This window comes from Gopherus evgoodei, chromosome 1, assembly GCF_007399415.2.
Source record: "Gopherus evgoodei ecotype Sinaloan lineage chromosome 1, rGopEvg1_v1.p, whole genome shotgun sequence".
In the NCBI taxonomy this organism is placed as follows: Eukaryota; Metazoa; Chordata; order Testudines; family Testudinidae; genus Gopherus; species Gopherus evgoodei.
In genome coordinates, this window is record NC_044322.1 from 320943136 (window position 1) to 320969174 (window position 26039).

Sequence of the window (26039 nt, forward strand, 5' to 3'; positions counted from 1 at the left end):
AGTAATTGTTGCTGGAAACCTGAAAACCCTTTAAATATCTTTTCTCCTTAATTTTATAGTTTGTACTTCAAACATAAAATAGCACTGAAAATATATTTTGTATAAAAAATAGAAATAGGACAGCTTTTGAGTGTTTTATATTATCAAGGATTCACATGAACATACCTGTAATTTCAGTTTCTCCCGTGGGAAATGTTTCCAGAAAGATGATTTAACTAGTTGACAGGCAATTATTTTTTGAAAAATGTAGACTAATTAGACAGTTCTTCTTTGTCAGATATATTCAGTAGTTTGCTCTCTACAGGAGCAGTATGCTGACAGACATATTGCCCCTTTTATAGTCTGGTACCAAGGAAAACCTATTAAAATTATAAATGTTGATATTATTTTAAAAGGCACCTTAAAACTGCAAGAATTAATGTATTTTTAATTACTTGTGGGAAAATGCTTTTAAAAAAACAAAACAAAATCCCATTCATTCTAAAAGAAATATTAATGACACCATCTATTTTTAATCATACCTATGAAATGGGAGAAAAGTCATCACTAAGTGATATTTTACTCGTATTTATAAATAAAATTATAGGGTGTATGGCACAACTGAGCATTTGACAGGAAAATTCCTATTACAGTAAGGTATGCTCATATGAGTACTAATACCACATGGGTATAGACAGCTGAGCATTTAGGAAATGAGGGGGGCGAAAATACAGGGATTGCATTAATAAATAAAGGAAACCCTGAATTTGGAACAGAAGCTCACTTACCTCACTTTTACAAATTTGTTATGGTACAAAATTAGTTATGGAAAAATCATGGAGCAGGTCCTCAAAGAATCAATTCTGAAGCACCTAGAGGAGAGGAAAGTGATTAGGAACAGTCAGCATGGATTCACCAAGGGCAAGTCATGCCTGACTAATCTAGCTGCCTTCTGTGATGAGATAACTAGCTCTGTGGATGAGGGGAAAGCAGTGGATGTATGTTATTCCTTGACTTTAGCAAAGCTTTTGATATGGTCTCCCACAGTATTCTTGCCAGCAAGTTAAAGAAGTATGGGCTGGATGAATGGACTATAAGGTGGATAGAAAGCTGTCTACATCATCGGGCTCAACAGGTAGCGATCAATGGCTCCATATCTAGTTGGCAGCCACTATCAAGTGGAGTGACCCAAGCATTTGTCCTGGGGCCGATTTTGTTCAATATCTTCATTAATGATCTGGAGAATGGTGTGGATTGCACCCTCAGAAAGTTTGCAGATGACACTAAACTGGGAGAGTGATAGATATGCTGGAAGGTAGGGATAGCATACAGAGGAACCTAGACAAATTAGAGTATTGGGCCAAAAAAAATCTGATGAGGGTCAACAAGGACAAGTGCAGAGTACTGCACTTAGGACGGAAGAATCCCATGCACTGCTACAGACTAGGGACTGAATGGCTAGGAAGCAGTTGATGAGAAGCTGGATATGATTCAACAGTGTGCCTTCGTTGCCAAGAAGGCTAACGGAATTTTGGGGCTGTTTAAGAAGGGGCATTGCCAGCAGATTGAGGGATGTGATCATTTCCCTCTATTTGACATTGGTGAGGCCTCATTTGGAGTACTGTGTCTAGTTTGGGGCCCCACACTACAAGAAGGATGTTGAAAAATTGGAAGGAGTCTAGTGGAGGGCAACAAAAATTATTAGGGGGCTGGAGCACATGACTTATGAGGAGAGGCTGAGGGAACTGGGATTGTTTAGTCTGCAGAAGAGAAGAATGAGGGGGGATTTGATAAGTGCTTTCAACTAGCTGAAAGGTGGTTCCAAAGAGGATGGATCTAGACTGTTCTCAGTGGTAGTAGATGACAGAACAAGGAGTAATGGTCTCAAGTTGCAGTGGAGGAGGTTTAAGTTGGATATTAGGAAAAACTTTTTCACTAGGAGGGTGGTGAAGCACTGGGATGGGTTACCTAGGGAGGTGGTGGAATCTCCTTCCTCAGAGGTGTTTAAGGTCAGGCTTGACAAAACCCAGGCTGGGACGATTTAGTTGGAGATTGGTCTTGCTTTGAGAAGGGGGTTGGACTGGATGACCTCCTGAGGTCCCTTCCAACCCTGATAGTTTATGATTCTATATTCAAAAGTGACAGTTTTGTTATAAGGTTAAGACAAGTCTTCCGTTTAAACTTCAATTGTTCTACATGCTCTAAAATCTGGTATGGTTACTTGAATTCCCTTGTCATTTGGTGTCCTACATGGAGGCATGGGATATGGTCTTTGTTTCAAATTTGGGGCTATTTGTCCAAGGGGTTCCTGAGATGCAACCCCTGGAAAAAAAAACTACTTTTCTTAAAACTTGACACATTCTGATGAAGTTTTTTGCACACCGCTAGAGATCAAACCAGGGCTAAGATCATTACACCAGGTCTCTGATGATCGAGTTACCCCAACAGGGCTAAATAGCCCTTTGGAAGAAATCAAATTAAAATGGGGTGTGTGTGGATCTGGGCAGGTTGAGCCTCTCTCTTTGTCCCCATCATGTAAGATGAGATTGGCAGGCCTTGCTTCTCTGGGAGCAACTGAGCCCTGACTCCCTGTGTGTGTGCCTGGATCCTAGAGGCAGCGGTGCCGAAACAGGGCAGGCCAGGGGTCCATGGTCCCATTACTTTTTATCAGCCATATGGGCGAGCAACAGGGGGAGGGGGTGGAAAGGAGTGAGTGGGGGATGGGGTCTTGGGGGGAAGAGGCAGCACAAGGGCGGGGCCTTGGAGAAAGGAGCAGTGTGAGGGTGGAAGTTCGGGGGGAATGGGCAGCATGAGGGCAGGGCACCGGTAGCATCCTACTTTAAGAAGATTCCGTTCACCAGCTTAGAGGCTTGCCTTAGTGGATGGCTCTCTGAACCCCACTCCCTACCCTCATGTGTTCTGGGATAGTTGGAGCTCAGGCTCTCAGGGCCTGGAGCCCAGGCTCAGGCTGGAACATGGAAATCTACACAGCAATAAAACAGCCCCGCAGCCCAAGCCCTGTGAACCCAAGTTGGCATGCACAGGCCAGCTTCAGGTGTCTAGTAGTTGTGTAGAGGAGATCTGAGCCAATCTGCCAACCTTCTCCTGAGACAAGATGTGGAGAAACCCTGCCCCTCAAAGTGAGGGAACTTAAAAACAGGTATGCTCAGAGCATGCACCAAGAACACACACTGCTGTGACTGGAATAAATAGTTGAGAACGGGCATGCTTGACACATATCAAATTCCATGACTGGACATGGGGAACGGGAACACCCACTGACATGACTGGAGCAGTACACACATCTCAGAGCTATTGTTATCAGTTGAAAGAGAATACATCCTGAAACATCTCATTGAGATAAATGGGTCCCTTCACACCGCTTTGAGCCTGCTCTGTTGCTGATGGATGGGTCATGCTCCTCCGCTCCATTCTCCTTCTAGGGGCTTGTTTACACCAGGGGGTAATGCGCTTTATGGGGGTATGATTTCTAAAGCATTCATTGGACTGCGTAGTTCTTTTGGTGTACACTAAATGTTCTATGTTTCAAACAGCACTACATTAAAGCACACCAGCAGTCTGCACAGGCCAATTAATGCACATCACATTAGCGCACTTTATTAATAACCTCCCTCCCTCCACCGTATAGACAAGTTCTAGTTATAGCACAGTGCTAGCTCTGAACCCTCAGAGAGTTCAGAGAAGTAGAGCCCTGCACAGATACAAAATTTATGTCAACGGATGCGGATATCCATAAATATAAATCATTATCCACCGAGCTGCAGGGCTCTACCAGGCACTGCACTGGTGAAAGCAACAGCATACCGGGCTGCTGTTCCCAGGAGCGAGTGCTCCATGCCAGCAGCCCCTTTGGTGTGGCAGTACCACCTCCCACCCACAGCTCCGCCCACTGGGGTGGTCACCAGGCTCACCGGCAGGTGTTCCTGGTCATGCTAGAGTGTGCAAGTGGCTCACATGCTCCCGGACAGGAGATGCAGACTGCTGCATGGAAGGGACCCCTCTCTGGAAGCATTCGAGCTGCTTGCACACACTAGTGTGATCAGGGACAGCTGCCAGTGAGCCTGGTACCTGCCCCAGTGGGTGTGGCTGGGGGTGGGGCTGCAGTCGGTACAGCCACGCTGGAGGAGCTCCCGGCGTGGGGCACTGGCTCCTGGGAACAGGGGTCTGACATGCTGCTGCTTTTGCGACTGCAGTTCCTGATATAGTCCTGCAGCTCTGCGGATACCAATGTATATCAGTAGATAGCCACATCCACAGATATAAATTTCATATCCATGCAAGGCTCCACAGAGAAGAGCCACGCGAATGATTAAAGGATTAGAAAGCCTGATTTATAGGGATAGACTCAAGGAACTCAATCTATTTAGTTTAACAAAGAGAGGATAAAAGTTTATAAGTACCTGCGTGGGGAACAAATATTTGATAATGGGCGGTTCAGTCTAGCAGACAAATGTATAATAACATCCAATAGCTGGAAACTGAAGTTAGACCTAGAGGTCCACAGATTATATCTAAGGGATCTGCGAAAGATTAAGACTGAAAACTGACTCAGGAGAATTCAACTGTATATACAGACAATAGATTTCAAAAGGAGGCTGCACCTCCATTTGAAATTTTCAAAGGGATCCATACCTCCATTTGAAATGTTTTAGGGATCTGCAAATAAAAAATGGTTCAGAACCACCAAGTTAGACAAATTCAGACTGAAAATGATGCATAAGTCTTTAACAGTGCATGTGATTAACCATTGCAACACTTTATTGGGGGCTGTGGTGGATTCTCTATCACTGGCAATTTTTAAATCAAGCTTTTATTTCCTGGTTTTCAGAAGTTTGACTTTAGCTGAACTCGCAATTCTGCAAGAACTCAGAGCATGAGCTATCACTGGGCAACCTTAACTGCACTGACATTTTTTTTGCCATTTACTTATTTTTTTACTGTAGCCTCCCACTAAAAGTCACTGTCTACATTCCTGCACCAATACTTCTATTGAAAGCAACTGGACTCTTTACAAGAGTAAAGTGAGAAAGATTTGATACAATTATTTTCTGCTGTTTCCTCATGTTTTTCAGAACATCCAATCCATTTTTCATGCCACTCCCCTCAATACAAACAATGTAAAGAGGGCATTTTTCATGCCACCCCCCTCAATACAAACAATATAAGGGGGGTTAGCCAGCTTTCACAATGATCTGAATCAAATGTGGCTTGCCTTAGACAGCGAACCACTGATATCAATGGGACCTCCTGTGAATAAAAAGCCTAATATGGTATGTGACAGAAAATGGAGAAATAATGTATTATTACAGTTGATCCTGGAGACCCCAGCCAAGATTGGGAGCCTATTGAGACATACATACAGATTAGAGACAATACCTTCCCCCAAAGGGTTGAGGTCAAAATAGACAAAGGGCAAGAGGGGAAACCTGAGACAGGGAGGTAAAATGATTTGCCCAAGGTCATTGGTAGAGCTAAGACTAGCACCTACGTCTCCCGACTCCTGGGCCTGTAGCCTGTTCTCTAACCCATGCTGCTTCTAAAGAAACAATTCTAAACTCTATTCACAAATATTTCTGTTTCTGGCCATGTCCTGAGGTTATGTAAGACTTCCATTCCAGCACAGCGGAGCTCTACGCTGGCTTTCCTCATCCTAGGCCGAAAAGTAGGAGCCATTGTCCCCCTGCTACACTTTAGAATGTCAGTCACATTGTGCAAGTAACCCCTTTTCCCAGAGGAATGGTCAAGATTCAGCTTTATTTCTTAATAAATATACTAGGCTAATAGCAGTTGAATGACTTAGGTTTAAGGCTGTCTACACTATAAACATACACTCAATATGCAATCACAGTCAAAAAAGCTACGAGAATGTTAGGAATTAGGAAAGAGAGAGATAAGATAGAAAATATCATATTGCCTCTGTATAAATCCATGGTACGCTCACATCTTGATTGCAGATGTGGTCACCCCATCTCAAAAAAAGATATAATGGATTTGGAAAAGGTACAAAAAAGGGCAATAAAAATGATCAGGGGTATGGAACAGTTTTCATATGAGAAGAGATTAATAAGACTGGGACTTTTCAGTTTGGAAAAGAGACGCCTAAGGCGGGATATAATAGAGGTCTATAATATCATGACTGATTTGGCTAAAGTAAATAAGGAAGTATTATTTACTTTTTCTCATAACACAAGAACTAGGGGTCATCCAATGAAATGAATAGGCAGCAGGTTTAAACAAACAAAGGGAAGTATTTCTTCACACAATGCACAGTCAACCTGTGGAACTCCTTGCCAGGAGATGTTCTGAAGGCCAAGACTATAACTGAGTTAAAAAAAAAACTAGATAAGTTCATGATGGATAGGTCCATCAATGGCTATTAGCCAGGATGGGTAGGGATGCAAAACCATGCTCTGAAGCATCCCTAGCCTTTGTTTGCCAGAAGCTGGGAATGGGTGACAGGGGATGGATCATTTGATGAATACCTGTTTTGTTCATTCCCTTTGAAGCAGCTGGTATTGGCCACTGTCAGAAGACAGGATACTGGGCTAGGTGGACCATTGGTCTCAGAGGAAGTGTCTTTCTGATTTCCTGGGGATGCTCAACCTCTCCTCCGCCCCATGCCCCATCTCCACTCCACCCCCCACTTGGCTCCCACCCCACCTCTCCCTGCCCTGTTCCACCTGCTCCCCTGAGTGTGCCCTGCTCTCACTCTGCCATTCCTACCCCTCCTCCCCCAGCACCTGCTGCTCACCACTGAACAGGAGCTGATCAGTGGGGCCCACTTGCAGATGGGAGGTGGTAGGGAGGAGGGGGAGGAACTAATTGGCAGGGATGGCCAGAAGGTGGGAGGCACTAGGCGCTGGGCAGGAAGAAGAGGAGCTGATTGGTGGGGCCTGCAGGTGGGTGCTGACCCCCACAACTTTTTTTCTGTTAGGACCCATGTAGTTAGTGTCTATGATTGGTCTGACCCAGTATGGCTGTTCTTATATTCTTATGAGTGCTTGTATTGATGCACAGTGCGGTGCACCATGGGTAGGGATCCCACTGTGTAACTTGCCATCATCCAGCACAGTGTCTTTTGGGAAGTTTTGGCAATGCATAATGGGGCCAAAACGAGTTGCACAGAGGTGACTGGGAGCATGGGATCAACTTCCCAGTTTGCAACTGTCTCCATCCCATAAAGTTATCTATATTCCATAATTTGCATGCCTTTTTTCAAAATCCCAAATACCTGTACATCCCTCCTTGTTGTCCGCCATCTCTGACAGAAGCATGGAGCCTGCTCTGCTTTGCACTATTGTCATGAGCATTGCAAACACATTACGCAAAATCCTGGAGTATCTGCAGAACCGCAAGATGAACCAAATGAGTGGGGATCATTACGATTTCTTGGAGGACAGATTGCTGTGGGACATAGCGAGAACCAATTCAAGGTTGTTGGTGGCATTCACGGAGCAGCTGCACATGATGGAGCACTGCTTCTGTGCCCGAGAAACAATCACTGACTAGTGGGATTGCATCATAATGCAGGTTTGGGATGATGAATGGTGGCTGCAGAACTTTTGGATGTGCAAGGCCACATTCCTGGATCTGTGTGCTGAGGCTACCCCAGCCCTCCAGAGCAGGCACACCAATATGAGAGCTGTACTGACAGTGGAGAAGTAAGTGGTGATCACGCTGTGGAAACTTGCAATGCCAGATTACTACCAGTCAGTCAGGAATCAATTTGGAGTCATGAAATCCACTGCAGGAACTATTGTTGCGCAAATGTGCTGGGCTATTAATCATGTGAAAGCCAAGGAGCTGTGGCAAGCATATCAGGAAGCCAACAATTGATCAAGAGCCACAGACCTTATGCTTTTATGAAGAGCTGCATGCCATTCTCAGTGGAGACCCTCCATCCCCCTCCACAGCACCTTGGATACCTCAGAGGAACCCAAGTCACAGGCCCTGCCTATGAACATACAGGATGTGGTATGAATGAGGAGGAGTATGAAGGACAGGAGCCAACTGCACAACAAGCCAGGACCTGTGTTTGACTCTGCTTCCAGGTGAGGCTTCTTTCCTCAAATGGGTCTTTCTCCCAATGCCTGCTCTCATCCCAACCAACCAGCCCTCCCTACCATTCCGCCAGGGGTATCCTTAACTACTGCCCCAGGGAAGGAGGATGAAAAGGTTTCCCTAAAAACCTCTTCCTGCCTGGAGAGGGAAGGTGGGGTAAAGACTCTCTGTAGTTCTTCCAGGCCCCTCTTTTGCTGCCTGTGGGAATGATGGATAAAATGATACCTTTTGACTCAAACCCAAGCAAGTTCCGTGACTCAGAGCATGACTTATCCTCCCTTGGCCCTAGCTCTCCACTCAGAACCACCTTGGTTAAACCACTGAAGAATAGCACCACGTGATTAAATTGAATGGGGGATCAAAAGGGACAAAATTAAGTCTGGATCACATAAAGACCTGCATGTGCTCCAACTTCACCCATGTGAGCAATCGCCCTACTTCAGTGAGACTGCTCCCAGGAGTGAAGTTAAGCATGTGTGAAAGCCTTTGCAGGATTAGGGCTTTAAAGAAGAGAGTAAGTGGGAAGTGTTATAGAGAATGTTCCTTAACAAATGCAATTTCCTGTAATTTTTTAAGGAAACCTGAACATTTTAGGCCCTAAAAACTAATCTATTCATATGGAATTCTCTATATGAGTAAATTCCCAGAAGCAAATTGTGTTCTATTAAAAAAACAACCATGACCCTGAAGCATTTGTGAATCTCCCATCAGACATTCATAGAAACCAATATTAAAAGAGGAAAATTTATTCTAGAGGTTCCAGCATCACTCTTGCTAAAGTACATTAAAAAGCATTTTATTCTAAATTAACAATTCCACCCACTCCTAATAAAGCCAGTTATCCCCTAATGCATAAGTAGGAACATTTATCCACTCACCACATCTCTTATAGCATTATATCCTCTGGCATCTCCTGACAAAGTAAACATTCACTTGTGTTTTATTGTGCATTTGTATGCCAATCAGACTGTGTAAAACAATGAAACAACTCATTGTTGTGGATTCTCTGCCTTGGTTTTGTCCTTCCCTGTTTCCCAGTTCTTTCCTTCACTCTGCTTCTTCCCTTCCCCCATCTTTCCTTTCACTTTGTATTTTTGGTGAATCTTTTATTTCTCTTTTTTGTACCCTTTTCCTTTCCTCTGTCTGACCCCTTCCAGGGATCTGAGAAACAAACCAAAAAGTTAAGGACTTTGGAAATATGAGCTAAGCTAACTATGGGCAGTAGTGGCGCGGCTCTGTTTTTTGCCGCCCCAAGCGCAGCAGTCAGGCAGCTTTCGGAAGCATGCCTGCAGGAGGTCCGCTGGTAATGTGGATTCAGCGGCTTGCCTGCGGGAGGTCCGCCAGTCCTGCACCTTCAGCGTACCTGCCGCCGAATTGCCACCGAATCAGCGTTACAAGCGGCCCTCCCGCAGGCATGCCGCTGAAAGCCGTGTGACTGCTGCCCTCAGGGTGACCAGCAGGCCACCCCCCCAGCTTGCCGCCCCAGGCATGCCCTTGGTGCGTTGGTGCCTGGAGCCACCCCTGGGCAGTAGCCAGCAAATATATGAATTTAAACTAACCTTTTAAAAAAAGTTTTTGTCCCACAATCACCTCATTGGCTCATGGCTCAATATAGACACCAAAGGATATATCATCTGGGATGCCAGCTGTCTAATCAGTTACAATTCTCAATCAACCCAGATAGTTCCAAAACTTATTTTCATTTATTGAGCGGTCTTAAGTTTACTTTTGAATTAATAAAATAATAAAAGGAGGAAGCTAAAAAAATTGCATCTTACCTGAGCCTCTGTAGACTGATTCAATATTATAGCTGATGAGTAAGGCTACATTTTAGTCACAGGTATTTTTAGTAAAAGTCATGGACAGGTCACGGGCAGTAAACAAAAATTCATGGCCCATGACCTATCCGTGACTTTTACTATATATCCCCCTTGCAACAACCCCCTTGCTCAGCTGCTAGACGGAGGCATGGCCAGGCAGCAATGTGTGCTGCCTCCATCTGCAGGCACCACCCCCACAGCTCCCATTGGCTCTGGTTCCCAGTCAATGGGAGCTGCGAAGCCTGTGCTCTGGGATGTTACTGTTTCTGAGGACTCCCCTAGGTGAGTGCCTCCCAGAGCCCGCCTCACCTCATCCCGTGTTCCAACATCCTGCCCTCTCCCACACCCAAAGTCTGTTGCCGGGAGGGAAAGGGGCAGTGGCCCGAGACTGCCCCAGCAGAGGCTGGTGCGACTGGCACAAGGGCTGCCTGAACTGCCCCTGAGCCAGGCACACCGGCCACTGCAGAAGTCACAGAGGTCACGGAATCCATGACTTCCATGATCTCTGTGGCAAACTCACAGCCTTCCTGATGAGTACCCAACATCCTAGAATAATGGCTCTGGTAAACCTGGAACTGGCAAGTGGTTTTGTGGGACACAGATTTCTTTTTTTCAAAAGGTGAGTTTAAACTGATATCTATGCCAAGTGATTGCCCCAGCTTGCCTAGTGGGGCATTCAGCTCATAGTTTGAAACTTCACTTCAGATTTTGCTTTTGTTTCAGGTCACTGTTAAAGCTTTCACTTCTACTTTCCTTCCATTTCCTTCTTTCTGATTCCTGTGTGTGTTCTCCCCCTCATTCCCCATACTCTTTCCAGCTTTCCTTCTAGCCCTTCATGCCTTTTCATCTCAAGTCTCCTTTCTTCCCTTTTTATTTCTGCCTCCTCCCTCTCTCCAGTTCTTTGACCACCTTTTATGCTCCCTGCCTCACATTTCATTCCTTTTATCCCATCCCCTTCTCTCTTTCCCACCAATCCTCAGACATTCCCATCTCTGCCCCATTCCATAGCAACTTCCCCATCCATCACCAGCCTATTCTACGGGAATCTCCCTTTTGTCTCATCCTCTGTCCTTCCCATCCCTTAGAGCTCCATCTCAATTTAGTTCTGCCTCTCTCCTCCTCATCCCTCAAGTACTTCCCTGGGCTGCTTCTTCCTCTTCAGGAAATCTGCTTGACTGCCTCCTTACCTGGTGATCTCCCAGAAACACCAGCCTCCCATCCCTTTCCTCCTCAACCCAGCCCTCATGAACCATGTCGCCTCAGGCCTCTTGTTTTGTTTTCAGTGGGATCTGAAACAAATGATGAACAAACAAACACAGGTTATGAACAAAATACAGAAAAAACAGGGCTTTTGAAAATCTCATCATATGGGGGAGTCTGAGGAGGCTGCTCAGCCAAAAAAAAAAATTACTTATACAAAGTGACAGTCATTGCCCTGTGGATATTTCTGTTTGAAATATGACTATTTGGAGGGAAGAGGATTGGATTCCTCAAGGAAATTCAGGCAGGCAGCCTGCAGTAGCAGAGCTCCTGGGGAGTGGGAGGCAAGGAGACAAACAATTGTTTGCTTAAAAAGAGGAATGGAAGGAATTAAAGAAAATCAGGTGTGGGACTGTGACCAGGAGGCTAATAACACATTTCACCTCCCTTCCTCTGGGGATTAACTGCCCTTTTGGTTGGTAAGAGAAGAAAAATAAACCTGCAAGCATTCAAAGGCCTCAATGTGCACAGTGGTTTGCTACACTTCACAGTGAAGAAACAACGTAATTTGCTAAACGCCGTTGTTGTCAATATTAAGCATCCATAAGGGATAATTCATGTATGTAAAGTTATTGTTTCTCTAATGCTAAATAAATTAGAGAACTAGTAGCTATTCCAATAGGGAAAAACAAGTATTAGCATAATATATTAAGAATGTGGCATGGAGTTCTATATAATAACCAGATCATTTCCATGTGGAATAATTAAATATTTGTTGCTTTTGTCAACACTCATTCATTACAGTGACATTTTTGCTCAAACATACAATTGTACTATTGTTGTTCAGAATATAGCTATAGATTATACCATCTTGTAGCTATCATATCTAAAAGGACAATTTTAGTAATAGGACTGTAGGGAAAAATTCACAGCTATGGAACACCGTCACACAGTTAAAAAGTCTTACTCATAAGGCATAAAATAGAAAGAAAGTACCTTAGCTATCTCAATGTTTCATTGAAAAGGTGCAAAGGGAATGCTTAGACCTCTTTAAATTATACCTCTTCCTTCTCAATTCTCATGCAACTTTTGTTGCTGATTAAGGATAATATCACTACATAATACCCAGCTTCTCTAACATACAGTACACAAAGGGGTACGTCTATACTACAGGATTATTCCGATTTTACATAAACTGGTTTTGTAAAACAGATTGTATAAAGTCGAGTGCACGCGGCCACACTAAGCACATTAATTCGGTGGTGTGCATCCATGGTCCGAGGCTAACGTCGATTTCCGGAGCGTTGCACTGTGGGTAGCTATTCCGTAGCTATCCCATAGTTCCCACAGTCTCCCCCGCTCCTTGGAATTCTGGGTTGAGATCCCAGTGCCTGATGGGGCAAAAATCATTGTCGTGGGTGGTTCTGGGTAAATGTCATCAGTCATTCCTTCCTCCGGGAAAGCAACGGCAGACAATCATTTTGCGCCCTTTTTCCCTGGATTGCCCTGGCAGACGCCATAGCACGGCAACCATGGAGTCCGTTCAGCCTTTTTTTACTGTCACCGTATGTGTACTAGATGCTGCTGACAGAGGCGATACTACAGCGCTACATAGCAGCATTCATTTGCTTTTGCATGATTGCAGAGACAGTTATCAGTTGTTCTGTACCGTCTGCTGCCATTGTAAATTGGGAATGAGATGATGGCTATCTGTCGTTCTGTACCATCTGCTGCTATCATGAGTGCCCCGGGCTGAGGTTGGCCGGGGGCACAAAGGCAAAAATGGGAATGACTCCCTGAGTCATTTCCTCCTTTATGTTGTATCTAAAAATAGAGTCAGTCCTGCCTAGAATATGGGGCAACTGTACTACAGAACCAGTGTATCAGAGAACCAGAGAGCACAGCCGCTCTGTGTCAGATCCCGCAGAAATGATGAGCTGCATGCCATTCACGGGGGTTGCCCGTGCAACAACCCCACCCGTTGCTTCCCTCCTCCCCAACCTTCCTGGGCTACCGTGGCAGTGTCCCCCCTATTTGTGTCATGAAGTTATAAAGAATGCAGGAATAAGAAACAGTGACTTGTTAGTGAGATAAAATGAGGGGGAGGCAGCCTCCAGCTGCTATGATAGTCCAGGCAGGAGCCCAGCATCCCGCTGCTATGACAGTCCAGGCAGGACATTAAGCGGTGTGGGGGAGAGGAGCCCAGCATCCCGCTGCTATGATAGTCCAGGCAGTACAAAATCTTTTCTTTACAGGGAGGGGGCTGATTGAAGCTCAGCCTCCAGTTGCTATAATGAAGATGGTTACCAGCCGTTCTGTACCATCTACTGGGAATGACTAGGAATCATTCCTATTTTTACCCAGGCATCCCCTGCCCCCAGCCAGCCTCACCTGAGGCCCGCCAGGGGTATTCAGCAGCTATCAAGCATATTGTACCATCTGCCACCGGGGAGGGAAGAGGAGCAGATACTGCTCTTTGCTGCCACAGCATCGTGTCTACCAGCAGCATTCAGTACACATAGGGTGACATTAAAAAAAGTCAAGAAACGATTTTTTTCCCCTTTTCTTTCACGTGGGGCGGGAGGGGGTACATTGACGAGCTATACCCTGAAACACGCCGGACAATGTGTTTGAACCTACAGGCATTGGGAGCTCAGCCAAGAATGCAAATACTTTTCGGAGACTGCTGGGGACTGTGGGATAGCTGGAGTCCTCAGTCCCCCCTTTCTCCCTCCATCCATGACAGTCCATTTGATTCTTTGGCTTTCCGTTACGCTTGTCATGCAGCACTGTGTAGCCTGGAGATTTTTTTTTCAAACGCTTTGGCATTTCGTCTTCTGTAATGGAGCTCTGTTAGAACAGAGTTGTCTCCCCATACAGTGATCAGATCCAGTATCTCCCGTACGGTCCATGCTGGAGCTCTTTTTGGATTTGGGACTGCATCGCCACCCGTGCTGATCAGAGCTCCACGCTGAGCAAACAGGAAATGAAATTCAAAAGTTTGCGGGGCTTTTCCTGTTTACCTGGCCACTGCATCCGAGTTGAGATTGCTGTCCAGAGCGGTCACAGTGGTGCACTGTGGGATACCTCCCGGAGGCCAATACCATCGATTTGCGGCCACATTAACCCTAATTTGAGATGGTAATACCGATTTTAGTGCTACTCCTCTTGTTGGGGAGGAGTACAGAAATCGATTTACAGAGCCCTTTATATCGATATAAAGAGCCTCGTAGTGTGGACGGGTACAGCGTTAAATCGGTTTAATGCTGCTAAAATCAGTTTAAACGCGTAGTGTAGACCAGGGCGGGAGCAGGCCTTCTGCGTATTCCAGTTCTGAGTCATCTGGTACACTGCTAAGTGAGGTCGACTGCCTACCCATGTAAATCTGATGTTTAAGTTATGGCACCATCTAGCTCTGGGCATAGTAAGTACAGTTCTGTTGCCCTTCTTCATACAATAAGGATATTTCATTACCCCTGCACCCAAAACTTAAATCATTCTTTACCAGAATGACCAAAATGTTCACACTGGGATGATGGGTAAAAAAATATGCAAATAAGGGCTGGCTCATTCTGTCTATTCCTCTGCTTCACCATTTAGTTGCAGCAGAGCCCTAGAAGTTCAGGGCTGCCACACTTATGTTCATCTGGTTATGTTACTAAATGATGGCTGTTATTATACTGAAGAGAGTACATTTGGATTTGATATTGCTGAGTTCCTCCAACTCCCACTAACCTTAGTGAGAGTTGAGGTCACTCAGACTCACAGAATGAAGCCCTTGAGGCTTGTTCTTAGAGCCAGCCCACAACATTTTGGTACCTGAGGCAGAGAGCCCCCATACCCCCTCACTTGGGCCAAACTTTGAAAGGTCTCAATTCTGCCTTCTTCCTGTTCTACTCCTTTCATGGTACTGCTCTGCTACCTACACCAATAAAGGAGAACTAAGAATTTAAAATGCCTTGTTCACAAATTTTAAGTAACACTTAACTTTCAAATGCCTGAACAGCAAATGTAACTTTTCTTGCCTGCATAGTAAACACTGGCATTTTTATGTCTGAATAATCAAAGTGGTGCTTTCCATGCCTTCTTGATTGCAAAAAAATTGAACTGCTTCCTGAAGGTCCACAGTCTGGGCCAGCTCATGCTCTAGTGAGATGGTTGCAAGGCTGAGCATCCTCTCCTGTGTCATTGTGGAGCATAGATGTGTTTTTATTAACTTCAGCTTGGAGAAGCTGCATTCTCCACTGGCACCTATTACAGGAAGTGTTAGAAGTATATGCAGAGCAACAAAAGGTGGTCATCTTATTTGTGCACATATATTCCAGAACAGCCTTTGGAGATGATCCTGCTGAAATGTATCTTGAAAGGGCTTTCAGTTCATCACCTAAATCACTCACATCAATATCGCGCATGTCATCATGTGTCAACACAGTCTCTAGTGCCCTGCATTGCTGGTGTAGGTCTTCTTCAGGTATAGTGAGGAGTTTTGGAATATCATACAACAACCCAAATATACCGCTATGTTCCTAGAGCTACATGAAACGTTCTTCAACGGAAAGTATTGCACAATCTAGACCTGGTTAAAGAATTCAACTTTTAATGGTCGTTTGGGGTCTCTTATGGGATTATCCCATGCCTCGTAATCAAAATGTCGTCTTCTTTGGTGACTCTTGTATTCTTGTAAGGGTGGGAAAATAGCTTCAATGTGAAGTTCCTCTGCCAACTTCTGTGAACTCTTCAGAACATTTTGAAATCCCTCATCTGACCAGTAAGACTGTAGGTATGACTTTGCTTTGTCCAGTTGTTCCATTTCCCTCTGCCACTGTTCTCTCACAAACAGTTCCTGTCATAGCATTATCCTCCATAATGGCAACTATGGCATCATCTATCTTCCCAATTTGGTGTTTGATAGGCTTTATCGCCTCCACTCGACTTTCCCATGGTGTGGCACTCAGTGGTTTCAGTGTCAGAGAGGATGTTCCCAGATGTTCCTTCAAAATTTGCCATCAATGAGCTGATATAGAGAAAAATACATAGATGATTTGAATTACATTAAAAAATTCAGCAGCCTTGTTAGAAGCTGACGCTGCATCACTGACCACCAAGTTCGGTTAATGAGAACTGGATGAGACAAAAAAAGCTTGAGGGTTTAACTCTTGGATCCATGTCTACACTCCTCTGTTCTTTCCTCTCATGTTGGTACTATTATCGTAGCCCTGATCTCTCATGTCAGCTATTGCAATTCCCATATCTTCCAGCTTTTTTAGAAGCACATTTGTCATACCAGCTCCTGTAATATCATCAATGTCAATAAATTCTAGAAAATGCCCTCTGACAGTCACCATTGCAGGGACATTTTCCCTAGGTTCTGTTGTTGTTACAATGCACCATTAAAGTCATTTGTTCCATATTGCTGCTGTCAGGTGTGCAGTCCAGAAAAACAGAATAATATCTTGCTGACTTCAGATCTCCCACAATCTTCTGTTTGACTTTTGTTGCCAGTAACTGTATGATCTCATTTTGAATTGTATTTCCAAGGTTTGAGTACATTTTTTGAGTGGTGACTCTTCTTAGATGCTCCTGGAGTACAGCATCAAACTCAGCCATCAGCTCCATAATTTTAAGGAAATTTCCATTGTTTGGCACATACAGCTGATCTGAAGCGCCACACAGTGCTAGGTTTTGGGTAGCAAGCATTCTCACAATGGCAATGAGCCTTTTCAGAACATTTTGCCAGTAAAGAGAGGCTGATGCAATCTTCTCTTGATGCTGATAATCTATGGTGGCCTTTAACCTTAGTCTCATCTCAAGCTCTTTCCACCTATGGAATGCTCTCTGATAAATTGCTGCCTTCTCATGGCATGCCAGATTTCTAGCCAGATTTTTCCAGTCCTTTGTTCCTGTGGCTGGAACATTAGACTGAAAGAATTTGCAACAAAAACAGTATGCAACATTCTGGGTTTTTGAGTACATAAGCCATGGCCTCTCCGCTTTGTCACCATTGGGGATTTCATGCCAGTAATGTGTTGGATGGACACTTCTGTTAAGTTTTTTGCTTGCTGTGGCCCATGCAGTACAAGGAAGTCCCTCAGGCTACTGCTCAAGTGAGTCTGCAGTCCTGGATCATCTAGACTTAAGGAACTAAACTCAACAGCAGCTGTTCCTTGCACCTTCACCACACTCTTCTCTGATTTACATTTTACTTCAGGAATGTGCATAGTTACATCCATTTGAGATGGATGCTGCAGTAGCTGCTAGGTCACCTGCACTCTGACTGGAAGGTTAGGCATCTCCTCACCACTCACATCCTCACTGGGGCCGGAAAGCTCACTGTGAACATTTGTGTCTATGTATCTCAGGAGAGCTCCTTCCTGCTTAGATAGAAAAACTTCCTTTGCTTGCTTTCTTTTTTTGAATGCTGTCCCAGAGGAGCATTTTCTTCTTTCACTCATGACTGCTATTATGTGCCAGCTATAGTGGCTCTCAACACTCACTTGAAGGGGAAAAATAAGCAGGCTGGTACCAGGGCCTGAGTGAGGGAAGATATCAGCATCTGAAGGGCCTAACTGGCTCCTACTACTTCAGTTGACTGCCTGTTCTCCTCAAGTGGGTTCAGGGAAGCAGCAGGAAACAGGAAGCTCCCTTAGAAGCTGGTGTTAATCAGTCCAGGCTCCCGGGGGTGCTAGAGAGGTACATAAGAGGCTCCTCCTTTCTCTCTCTGCAGCTCCTGCTGCTTTCTGTTATTCCCTCTCACCTTTTCTCCTGCCTGCCTGTTATGTCTCTTGTGCCCTCCTTCCTCCAGCACAGCACTCCACCATCTTTGTGCATCTAGAGCAGAGAGAATACATATGCACCAGCAGCAGACACAATTTTCTACACTCTGGGTCCTAGTGGCACTTCTCCAAGGTCTGGCATCTGAGGCGGCTTCCTCAGTTCACCTCATGGTAAGGCCAGCCCTGATTGTTCCGGTTCCCACTGAAATTAATGACATAATTTCCATTGACTTCAGTGGGAGAAGGATTAGATATGACCTTAGTTTGTTGGGGCAAATTGGTTAGCTAATTCTGAGCACATGACTTGAGAAACATAGGAACAATAACACTCTCCCCTCTTCCTTCCTTTGCAGTATACAGAACACATGGTAAAAGATATTTCCATTCTGTCTCTGATACCAAGTGTGATGAATTGATAACCAGATAAACTTGGAGCACTTACAGGAAAATAGCACAAGTTCATAATAGGGACATACGATTTGCATATGAAAACACTTTTGTGTCTAATGATACTGTGTGTTGTCCACCACATGGATTAACAAGGGCATCATCTTATGAAGTGCACTGTGCCCTCACCAGCATCTTCTCAGAATAGGTCTTTATTAAGGAGTGAGGACTGCCTGCCTTCATTCCTTGGTTTGTCTAATCCAGAATGGTGAAAATATTGAATGTGTGAAGTCCATTAAGGATCACCACAATATGGTGAAGAGCAAGGCATTTTTTGTAATAAAATGACTGTTTGTGCTGTATGGATATGATTGTGCCTCTTGCACCCCAAACCCCGCATCCCTGGCCCCACCCCAGAGTCCACACTCCCAGCCAAGCCCTCACCCCCTCCTACACTCCAACAATCTGCACCAGCCTGGTGAAAATGAGCAAGTGAGTGAGGGTGGGGGAGAGTGAGCAACAGAGGCAGGGGTGATGGAGTGGCCTCAGGAAAAGGGCGGGTCAGGGGCGGAGCCTCGGGGAAGGGGCAGGGCAGGAGGCAGGGTGAAAACAGTGCATCCCCCTCCCAGCTGGGGGCAGGAAGGTGAAAACAGCACATCTCCCTCCTGGCCAGAGGGGGAGGAGGTGAAAGTGGCACAGATCCCAACACTGCTCCTGCTCTGCTGGCTCCAGCTGCCTTGGGCTGGCAGCACCAGCATCTTCACCTCCTAACTGTAAGTGTCTATCTGCCCCACGCATGGGGGTGGGGACAGGCAGCCCAGATGTGCCTACCTTTAAGATGCAATACAGGCACAGTACAGTATTTGCTTTGAGGTAGAGGGGTATCCACTGCTGCCTGATTGCTTACTTCTGGTTCCACACGGTGTCCAGTTGACTAGTCAGTCCAAAACTCTGGTGTTTGTATCTTTGAGATTCTACTGTATTAATTTGTTTACTACTTACCTCCCAGGATTGGTTCTATGGCCTGTATATTCAGTATGTGTTTTTTATAGTGTGCTTATCTATGACTTATCTAACAGTAAAGAAATGGCAGCATGATCCTTCAATTATAGCAACAAGAGTCTGTTCTGCAAGAGTCTGCAATGTATAATTAACTTTGCAACCATTAATTAAAAATGTAATTACTGGTTATGATATATAAGCATAATATAAGAAAGGCAAATTTGTTTGACTATAAAAGAACTCCAAGACACTGGTAATGATCTTGCAAAGTATAATATTTTCCTTTTCTTTATGCTTGGCAACTTTTTTCTGTTATTTTAAACTGATTATACATATATAATAGGATTCTGTCCCATTCCCATGGCCCATCTCACAAAGGATCAATGAGTAACATCTCAAAAGTGTTTCAGGCTCAGTATTTAGGTGCCTAAATACTTTGAGGAGTTGCATCTAAGTTCTGTAGGAGCCAATTTCAAAATTGACGTAGGAGCCCCCTCAACCCCATGACTGATCTTGGGGAAAATCCATTAAGAGAGTCTCACAGTGATCCTCCCTGCCCCGGGCATTTCTGCAGAAAATGATTATAAGGACCCTAAAAAACATGGCCTCTAAGCAGCATTGCTGTGTCCTTGGATTGTTCCCTAGTACAACAGAGAGACCATCAATATGGGTGCATATGAATGAAAAATCCCAGTGTTATTGTCTTGAGATCTCGTTTCTGAGTGGCCATACCTTTGCAGCTGTCACTTGACTAATTAGAGCAGGCAACTGAAAAAACAACTATAGAATAGTAAACATATGTCAAATGAAGAATGTTTTCTGCTGTAAGCTGGAACAAAGACATCAAAAATTAACCTAAAAGTTTAACTGATTAAAGTGTCATCTCTCTCTATCATGGATTGCTACTGCTATGCTAACCGTATTGATTTTCTGACAATCAGTCTTAATTAAATGTGAGTCTCCCCATTTCTTTTGGAGCTGCAGTTTGTATTAGGGATGCTCTTATTCACAGGGAAATTTGATGCCTTCTCAATTTGTGGCTACTGTTCAGACAACAACCACTAGCAATTAGGGTCAGATACTTCTACAGCTGTAAAAAGAGCCATTGTTTACACTATTTTTTAACACTAGAAAGTGATGCCTTACTCACAGTAAGTAGTAAATTACTCCACAATTAGTCCCATTGGTTTCAATGGGACTACTAGCAGAGTAAGAATTTACTTGCTGTAAGTAAGGGCATGAGACTCTGGCCCATAGGGACTGGTTTTGGATGTATTCTTAAGAAATGATGGCACAGATTAGGTTGCCACAATCTCAGTGGCCATTCTGTTAGAATTCATGATGCTTTGCAGAGTACCACTATGTTGGCAACATGTCAGACACAAGAAAATCTGCCATATGACAGCTACTATCATGCCTAATGGTAAGTAATAAATGTCTTTAGCAGTGGTTTTTAAGCTTTTTTCATTTGCGGACCCCTAAAAAATTTTGAATGGAGGTGTGGATCCCTTTGGACATCTTAAACATAGTCTGTGGATACCCAGGCTCTGTGGACCATAGGTTGAAAACCACTGTACTGTGGTAATAACAACGTTTCGCTGACCCCTTAGACGTAGTCGGTGGATTCCCAGGGCTCCACAGACCACAGGCTGAAAACCACTGTCTTATTGTGTCAGTGTAACTCCATAAACAACTGATTTCAACTGCCTGAATGACCCTGAACCTCACATCTCTAATTGGAAGTAACATACCATCTATCTGGAGAAAAAGGCCCCTACTACACATCAGAAATCTTTTAAAGTTTAATCCAAGAAATATATTGTCATGCAATCAAAGTACTTGCAAACAAGGGCAAGCCTGCTGAGCTAAAGGTGGGAGAACTGGTGCGTCTGCTCTTGACAAAAGCAGGGAAAGGGATGAAAATGAGGCTGTTCTGGAAATACGATGGATGCTACTTTGAGAGGGGCCGGTTCCTCCTCCAGCATGGCAGGTAAAGCAGATTGAAACAGGAGAGGGCACTCTCACTGCATGAGCCAAGGAGAAGGAGGAAGAACTGCTCTCCCAAGCAAGGGAAAGTCTCTCTCCTTTCCCCATAAGACAGGGAGCTCTGCACTTCCCCTTATTTTAATTTTAATACTACTGAGCCACAGTTGTGGAATGGCTGTTCTTTGTGGGATAGGGAGAACAGGTAATATCTCTAAATATTTACTCCAGGTATGTGTGTGTTTCTGTGTGTTGATAACTTCTCTGTACACCTGCCATTTGGTGTTCAGGGAGTAAAGGCTACAGATACCTCTTTCTTCTAACACACTATTAACTAGCTATTTACTGAGTGTATCTGCCTTTCTGGCCATGACGAGCAATACCTGGAGCACTCATATTAGAGAAACTTCTCAGACACATCAGATTTGCCAGCACTGAAGTCTGTTTGTACACAGGGCATTCATTCACTTTCCACATCAGTTGTCATTCCTATCAACACATTATCAGTGCTCAGTACACTGCTGGGCTAATGATTGCTATTGACTGGCCTCCATCATTCTGTTGTATTGTATCAACATGAGTGGAACATATCCAAATGCACTGCAAGAACAGGACAGTACGTTAGAAACCTTAGTATTTTCTTTCATAAGTTATTAGCGGTTTTAATTAGAAATTAGACTTTAAAAATATAGATCAATATACAAAGTTATGGCACTGAAAACCACAGTATCTTGTCTCCTTTGTTTATGCATTTCTAATTGGAATTCTGTTTTCTATAGGATAAGTCCCATTATCATCCTCCTTGCTTTGTATAGTACAGGATCTGCACTTACACACACACACACACACACACACACACACACACACACACACACACACACACACACACACACACAGAGCCCTTTAATATTTTCTTTCAGAAACTATCAGCAGGACACATTTCCCCAGAAGTAATAGTGCATGTAAATTGCAAAATTATTTTATCATTTCTAGCAGAGGTAGAGAATATGATCTCCTTTGATGCTTGAACAATTTTGCCTACACTAATTAAAGGGATTCTAATGAGGGTTTTAGGAATTACTTTGAGCTATAGGAAAACATAACTTCTTGATTAAGATTTGCATAATAAAATTGTATTTTGCAAATCCTTCATAACCTAATGCTCTTCATTGGTAAACCACAAAGTTACATAATGGGCAAATTGGCCAATAGGAAGCTGATTTGTCCACAGAAATTATGTTAATGTTTAACTTAGTAGGTTTAAAATAACCAGAAGCCAGAAAATTCAAAGTTAAAGCTAACATTTGTTCTATTGTGGCTTACATAGTTATCGTAACTTGTATGGGAATGTAAGAAAGATCTAGTCATTTGCAATTAAATGGCAAAAATGTTAATGTACTAAAAGTAAGGCAATTAAAAGTTTAACAGTATAAACCAGCTTTAACTTTATTCACACTGCCCAGCTATCCTATCTTCATCAAGCAGATAGGGGAGAGATTTTTCAAAGGTACAAAGGAGAGTCCAGCACCAAATTCCCATTGACTTTCAGTGAAAGTTTACCACCTAATTGGTTGGATCTTTAAAAAAACAGATCTCTTCCCAGGCTTCTAAATATTTCCTGTACCATACAGTATCTGCAATGGGAAAGAGTGTGTTACATTTATGGGAACCATTATTTCCTGACTTAACCTCGAGTGCAGAGGGAGTGGGCCTGCTGTACCATTCCTTTGGAGGGTCCAGCATATGCTACCTTTGGAGCCTGGTCTTATCTATTACCTACTTCCTGATGCTTTTGAGGTGGCCTGTGGTGGTAGCAGGGCACAGACCTTGTACTTTGAAGAGTACAGGGACCACAATTGTGATTGACCCATAAACAGGGAGATGCAAGTGGGATGGAAGGCTCCTGTAACCATACACCTTTGTGTAGACCTGCCAAATGTGTCCACACTTGAGACAATAATTGCTCCATAATTTTTATGCTCTGTGCCTAGTGAATTGGTCAATTTATTAACTGAAAACACATTAATCCAACAAATGTAGCACTTATCTGTTTGCTGGTTCTTTCACAAAATGATACTGATTTCTGAGATACTCTTCATGAACTATATTCACCCTGTAGGTTGTTTGTGAACTGTTCACTTTGACGTATTCTTATTCATGGTGTGATTGATCACCTAAGTCACGTGTTTCCGTTTCTTGTTTGGACATCTGAAACTTTTTAAACAGACTAATGGATGATGAATGGCCAATTTAAAAGAAAATAGTGAGTAATGAATAAGGAATAGTGAATACTCTTGTTTGTGTACAAATAACTTGTTCACATGCAAATGTTTTTTTTTGTAAACCAAGACATTCCCCAAATATTTGTGCCAACAAAAACCCATTTACACAAATAAATGTAAACAGAGAAAAGGCCAGGAATTTGGTCAAATAAAACAGCTATTTGGAGTTCAAATAAAAAGTTTGCAAACACTGTTTTAACAATATCGTTTCTAATGTACTGTATGTGTTCTATAGTGGTGCTTATTGGTGCTATCAGGCCATCGAGAAGTACAATTGATCATAGCTGGCTGTCACTCTAGGAGCTTGAATTCACTGGTGCATGTATAATTCAAAAGCTCTTTTACTCTTATCTCCTATATTCACTTTCCTAAGCAGCTGTATGCAAGATTACCATTTCATTGGTGGCACCTGCGAACAACAATCCTTAGGAATAACAGGATGCATTAAAATAGAGTTTCAGTAGAATTTTGGTGGGTTTAATGCTAATCCTTGCCATGTGAGAATTGTTTTGTGTAGATTCAAATGTTTGTTTTTGCTGAATGTTTGCTCAATTCTGAGCTTTCACTTGAATATATAATTATAGTAGTAATGATCCACAGAGTTTCAGCTTGCTTCTTTACTATGAGTAATTTAGAATTATTTAGCCTGGACATTTGCTAACTGAAGTCAAGATTAAAAGCAATGCTTCTCTAACATAAGAAACACACTGAAGGCTATTAGTTGCCTATCAAAATGTCTCACTTTGAAGTAAAAGAGACAGGGTGGATAAGGTAATGTCTTTTATTGGACCAACTTCTGTTGGTAAGAGAGACAAGCTTTCAGGCTACTCAGAACTATCCCTGTTGTTATAGGACAAAAAGCGAGGCTTAATGGGTTACAGATTGTTGTAATAAGCCATAAATTCAGTGTCTTATTAAAACCATGATTTTTAGGGTATGTCTACACTGCAATTAGATACCTGTGGCTGGTCCGTGCCAGCTGATTCGGGCTTGCAGGGTGTGGGCTAATAGGATTTTTAATTATGGTGTAGATGTTCAGGCTTGGCCTGCCGCCATAGCTCTGGGACCTTCCTGCCTCACAGGGTCGTAGAGCTGGATCTGTCCCTAGGGTATGGCAAATCAGGGCAACCTCCCTGGGCCCTGTGCTTTGGGGGCCCCCACATTTCATGAGGACATGGGTGGGGAGTTGAGGTGGGGGGGATGGAGAGCCTCCCCCTCCCCCTAGAACCTCCTACTCACTGTTGGACCCTGATGATCAGCACCCCCCCCCCCCAAGTGCCTACTGCCAATCAGCTATTTTGCTGTGTCTGGAGTCACTGGGGCGAGGAGCAAGGAACAGCCCACTTATGCGGGGGGGGGGGGGGATGGAACTAGGCAGGGAAGAGGCAGGGCCTTGGGAGAAGGGGTAGCATGGGGGTGCAGCCTAGGGAGCAGCCCCCTGGCAAATAGAAACTTGTCACCTATGTCCTGGGCCCCACACCCTGCTCGAGATGGCCCTGCCTAGAGCCCAGGCTCCAGCCCAAGTCTGAACATATACACAGCAATTAAACTGCCCCTTAGCCCAAGTCAGCTGTGGGTTTTTAATTGCAGTGTAGAAATACCCTTAATGTCTAGCAAAGTTATGACTTTACGTTTGTGACTGGGCATCTACTCCATGCAGGCCATGATAGGGTTAAAACCCAGCCTGGTGGGCTGCAAGGAAAAAGCCATTTAGGGTGGTGGCTGGACCAGCCAATCAGGGCCCAGCTGGTCCATATAAAAGGGAAGCTGCAGGACAAAGCAAATCAGTTTGCTTCAGGAAGCCTGAGGGGATTGGCTTCCTGGAGAGCTAGCACTGTGACCAGGGCTGTGAGGCCTTGCAAGCCTGAGCCCTGGGAAGAGGGTAAAGGAGCCAGAGGCAGGAGCCAAAGGTGCTGAGGTTGCAGGGAAGTGGCCCAGAGCATTGAGATAGACTGGTGGAGAAAGAAAGGAGGGGCAGTGGGAAGCTTTTGTTTACAAGGTTGCTGGGCTGGGACCCAGAGTAGTGGGTGGGTGTGGTTCTCTTCCCCCACCACTCAAGAAGCAGCCAGGTTGGGGCCTGCCAAGCCACTGTAAGGAGCGGCTAGACTGTTGTTGAAGGAGTCCCCCAGAAGAGGGGAATCTGGATTGTGACATGGCTGGAGGGCTATGCCACAAAGCAGAGGGAGAAGGAACTGGAACTTAAGTGTGTCTGCAGGCAGAGACCAGGATAGGAGAGCCACCACCATCAGAGGGCACACCTGAGGACCAAAGCTAGTTCCCAAAACAACCAGCAGGAAGAATGAGTATGATGAGTGACCCTGTGACAAAGTTGTACCCTACTAACCCTCCTTTTTTCATATAACTACAGAGGTGTTAATGGACTACTTCATCATCAGTGGTCCCTTAGAATACATGCTAATTACTTTCACTGAACTGTTTGACCATTTAGCAGTTACACTCTGAGTATGTCTCAGATTCTAACAGCTCTATATAGCTGGAAAACTTGTAATATTTTATTGGACCAACTTTTG

At 44.2% G+C, this 26039-nt stretch overlaps 1 long non-coding RNA gene across 9 annotated transcripts in view; it reads right to left on the bottom strand.

Annotated features, from left to right (window-relative positions):
- The window catches only part of LOC115644552, a 49230-nt gene that overhangs the window by 15845 nt on the left and 7346 nt on the right, over window positions 1-26039 (bottom strand). For 4 of the 9 annotated variants that reach the window (XR_003998530.1, XR_003998528.1, XR_003998522.1 and 1 more), the window contains exons 2-4: window positions 11069-11170; window positions 768-851; window positions 166-359 (exon numbers count right to left, since the gene is read on the bottom strand). This is a non-coding gene — a long non-coding RNA (uncharacterized LOC115644552). Of the gene's footprint in view, window positions 1-165; window positions 360-767; window positions 852-7231; window positions 7342-8939; window positions 9029-11068; window positions 11171-26039 lie in introns of all 9 variants that reach the window. The other 5 variants (XR_003998527.1, XR_003998525.1, XR_003998529.1 and 2 more) reach the window with 5 other exon arrangements.